The sequence below is a fragment of the Pteropus vampyrus genome, unplaced genomic scaffold (genome assembly GCF_000151845.1).
Source record: "Pteropus vampyrus isolate Shadow unplaced genomic scaffold, Pvam_2.0 Scaffold334, whole genome shotgun sequence".
Lineage (NCBI taxonomy): Eukaryota > Metazoa > Chordata > Mammalia > Chiroptera > Pteropodidae > Pteropus > Pteropus vampyrus.
In genome coordinates, this window is record NW_011889115.1 from 1,108,503 (window position 1) to 1,113,135 (window position 4,633).

Here is a 4,633-nt window from a genome sequence, read left to right on the forward strand (position 1 = left end):
CCATCAAGAGAGTGAGGCAGACTGGACTTCCCTCCTGAAGTAGTCCCGAAAACAGAACTGGCCCACATACACTGAACACTTACCTCAGGCCAGGCCCTCTGCTAGGCCTGCTTTTGTGCATGGCTGGATAATAGAATGTGGATTTGTGTGTGGTTTTATGAAAGCTCTCTTTATGGCAAAATATAACATATAAGGTATACGAAATAACTACAGCTCAGTAAATGATCAGAAAACCACCACCTCGGGCAAGAAGTCGGTTTGCCAGAATGCCACAAGCCCTGTTCATGCCCCTTGGGAAGCACGCAATAGGCCCTTTCCCAAAAAGGATAACCACCCTCCTGACTTTTGTGGTAACTACTTATTTGCCTTTTCTTTATAGTTTTACTATCTAAGCAGTCATCGCCAAATACTATATATAGTTTCGTTTTCTGAAATGCGTGCAAATGGAATAAATTATCCCTTTTTCTCTGGCTTTTTTCCACTAAACATGATTAGGATATTCATCCATGTAACTGTATTTCATTCATTTTGCTGTTATATAGTATCCACTGTAGGACTGTCCAATAATTATTAACACATTCTATCGAAGGTCATCTGGGTGTTTCCAGTTTGGAGCTATTACAAATAATGCTGCTATAAACATTTTTTATCCATGTCCCTTGGTGCACATGTACCATATTTCTTTTGGAATATACCTAGATGTAGAGTTGGCTAGGACATAAGAATACCTTCAACTTAGGTAGAAAATGCCAAATTTGTATAAATTTGTACTCCTACCACCAGTATGTGAGATTCCTGCACATCCTTGCTGTGGTGGCAGTCTTTGAGATGGTCCCCACCAATCCCCTCTGTAAGTCTTCTCTAGGTGTGGTCTTGAGCTAGGCATTCGCTTCTAACGAATAGGATAAGACAATATAACAGGGTGTCACTTCTGAGACAAGGTGACAAAAAGACCATGGCTTGTTTTGGGCACCTCCCTTGCTTTCTCGCTTTACTGTGAAGGAAGTCATGTGAATTAACCAATGGAGAGGCCCACGGGAAAGGAAATGATGTTTCTGACCAACAGCCAGGGAGCATCTGAGAGCTGTAACGGCTACAGGTGAGTTTGGAAGTGTGTCTTCTCACCAGTCACACCTTGAGATGATTGCAGCCCTGCCTGACAAGTTCATTACAGCTTTGTGAGACCCGTGGCCAGAGGTACCCAGCTAAGCCCATATTCATGACTTATAGAAACTGAGATAAATGTTTATGGGCTGTTAATTCTGGGGGTAATTTGTTACACGACGATAATATACTCAACAAATCCTTTTTTTAGCCGTTCTGACGTATATGAAAGGTTTATTAGCATTTCTCTGTTGATTAACCCATTTCCCATTTGTCCCAAGAATACTCGCTAGAGGCAATTGCTGCTGCAGCTTTTACCCCCAAATATCTGATTAAAGTCCTAACCTTACCTCCAAATTTGCCATGAACTATCTTGCTTTTATTTTTGCATTGCTCTAGTATATCGATAGTCTTCAGAAACTAATGACATCATTCTATTTATAGCATTGTTTTTAGTAGTGGTATTTCCACTTACAAAAAAATGTAGTACTTCTCAATTGCTGAAAATGTCAAATCCTAGAAAACGTAGCATTCCTGTTTGCTAACGCTAGCAGCGAGCTGCACTTTTTTTTTTTCTAAATGGATAAAGGGTTAATGATACTGAGCATCTTTTCAAATGTTCATTGAGCATTTGGATTTCCTTTTTTGTGAAGTATCTGTCAAGTCTCTTGTCATTCTGTTGGTTTGTATATCTTTTTCTTGCTGATCTGTATGGATTCTGGATATAAGCCTATCTTACCTTGGGTTCTCCCTGGAAAGCAGAGCTGGAGGCAGGGGCTTGCAGGCAGATAATTTATTTGGGAAATGATCCTGTGGAACAGAAATGGAAGGGAAAAAGAAGAGAAAACAATAGAAAGGTGCCTTCTCAAATCAGTCTGACCACTGTTGTGTGAAACTTGAGTTCAGTCTCACTGGGACATTCTGGAGAGCCATATAAAATGCATCTCAAAATGATCCACCTGAAGTATGAGAGTATCCTCTAGCTTAGGGCCCCCATTGACCAAGGGTTCCCCCATTGGCGTATTAAGTCCTTCACGTCTCCAGATCCCACATGCATGACTGACTCATATATAAACCCCACATTTGGGGCAGCTAAGTAGCCTAAAGGCATCAAATGAGAGGTGTAGCTAAAGAGATCCTGAAGCAGTAACAGAGTAAAATGGGGGCTGAGAGGTTGTGCAGTGGAGCACAAGTATCTGACAGAGCCTCTTATCGACTATATGCACTGCAAATATCTCCCACTCTGCGACTTGCCTTTTCAATGTCTTTTGATGAAATTGCTAATTTTAAGGTAATTGAGTTTGTAAATCTTTATAGTTTGCCAGTCTTGCATCATTTAAAGTCTTCCTATACGTAAGCCATAAAAATATTTTCCTATGGTATTTTCTAGCAGCTTATTTTGCCTCTCACAGATTAACCTACGTGGAATTGATTTTTAAGTGAGATGAAGTGAGCACCAGGTTTCATTTTTCCATATGGATATCCAACTTATTGAAGAATATATCATTTCCAACAGCTGTACAGTGCCATCTTTGTCATAATCAAATATTTATATATGTGTAAATCTATTTCTAGGCTCTTTTCTGTTTGTCATTATGCCAGTATCATTTTAATAACTAGAGCTTGATATAAGTATTAATACCCAGAAAAGCAAGGTGTCTTGTCTATTTTTGGTCTTTTGTATTTCCTTATAAATTTTAGAACCAGTAGCTCCTTCGTCCAAGTGACCTGCCTCAGCTCATGTTGTGGATTTTCCCCAAATTCAAAGGCCCAGGTTCCCCAAACAAGCCACAGCCAGCCTGTGCCTTGTAGTTCTTGCTAAGTGGCCCCAAGCCCAACACAAGTGGCAACCGGTCTCAACTTGCATTTTAACTCTCATCAGCTGGCCACGAGTGCTGGCCAGTCTTGGACTGGAATCGAGCTAAGAGACCACAAGCCTGGCAAAAGTGGCAGCTGACCTCAGCTCACATCATGGTACCTGCCAAAGGGTCCCAAGGCCAGTGCAAGTAGTAATCAACTGAAGATTACTTTGTAGTTCCTACCAAAGGCACAAGTAGTGGCTGATGTTGGCCTACACCGGAGCCCCTCCCAAGTAGTTTCATACCCAAAACACCCAGTGGCCGGCTTCAAACCACACCAGAGAACCATCCAATCAGCTCCACAAATAATTCACCGAAAGGGCAGACTCAGCTGGCATTAGAGCCCCGCTAAAGCAACTCCCACTCCATGGAGTCAGTCTCCATACAACAGCTCATCTACTGTAGTCACAGCCTGCCTTCAAAGCCTGGTGTTAACCCCACCCACTGATGTACCAACAGTAATCAAGGCCCAACTACAAGAGGGCCCACATGAGCCACACAGGGGGTACCCAGCTCAGGGAATCAGGGAGACTGTGCTACTGGGCCCCATAGGACACCTACATAAGGCCACTCTGTCAAGACTGGGAGACAGAGATTTACCTAACACATAGAACATATAAGAAGTCAGCAAAATGGGACAAACAGGTCCCAAATGAAAAACAGGACAAAACTCCACAAAAAGGACTAAAATAATAGACAATCTACCAGAGTTTAAAATACTCGTTATAAGGCTGCTCAATGAACTTGAGGGAATAGATGAATTCAGTGAGAACTTTAGCAGAGATATAAAACAAAAAGAGGAGATGGAAAACAGAAAAGAACCAGTTGGAAATGAAGGCTACAATAATCGAAATGACTACATAAGACGGAATCAACAGATTTCATGAAGCAGAGGATCAAATTAGTGATCTGGATGATAAGGTAGCAGAAAATACTCAATTGGAACAGAAAAAATAATTTTTAAAAAAGGATAGTTTAAGAGACCTTGGATACAACATCAAGTGTATCAACATGTGCATCATAGGGGTACCAGAAGAGAGACAGCAGTGGATTGAAAACCCATTGGAAGAAAAAATGGCTAAAAACTTCCTTAACCTGACAAAGGAAATAGTCACATAAGTCCGGAGAATCCCAAACAAGATGAATCCAAAGAGGCCCATACCAAAACACATAATTAAAAGGTCAAAGGTTAAAGACAATCTTAAAAAGAGCAAGAGAAAACCACCCTTGTAGTTATGTACAAGAGAGCTCCCCTAAGACTATATCAGTTGATTTCTCAAGAGAAATTTCGCAGGCCAGAGGGATTGGCATGAAATATTCAAAGTGATAGAAGGCCTATGACTAAGATTACTCTACCCAGCAAGGCTATAATTTATAATTGAAGGAGAGAGTTTCCCAGACAAGAAAAAGCTAAAGGAGTGTATCGCCATTAAACCAGTAGTACAAGAAATGTTAGACATCTTTAAGATAAAAAATATGAATGAAAAAATATAGAAAAAAATTCTCATAAAGGCAAAAACAGTAAAAGTAGTGCATTGACCAACTATAAAGCTAGTGCAAAGGTTGAGACAAAAGTAGGAAGATCCTGTGAAATTGCAACATTACAGGATACACAGAAATACATGTATAAGAGGTAAAAAATGACAAACACACATGAGGGTGTGTAAAAT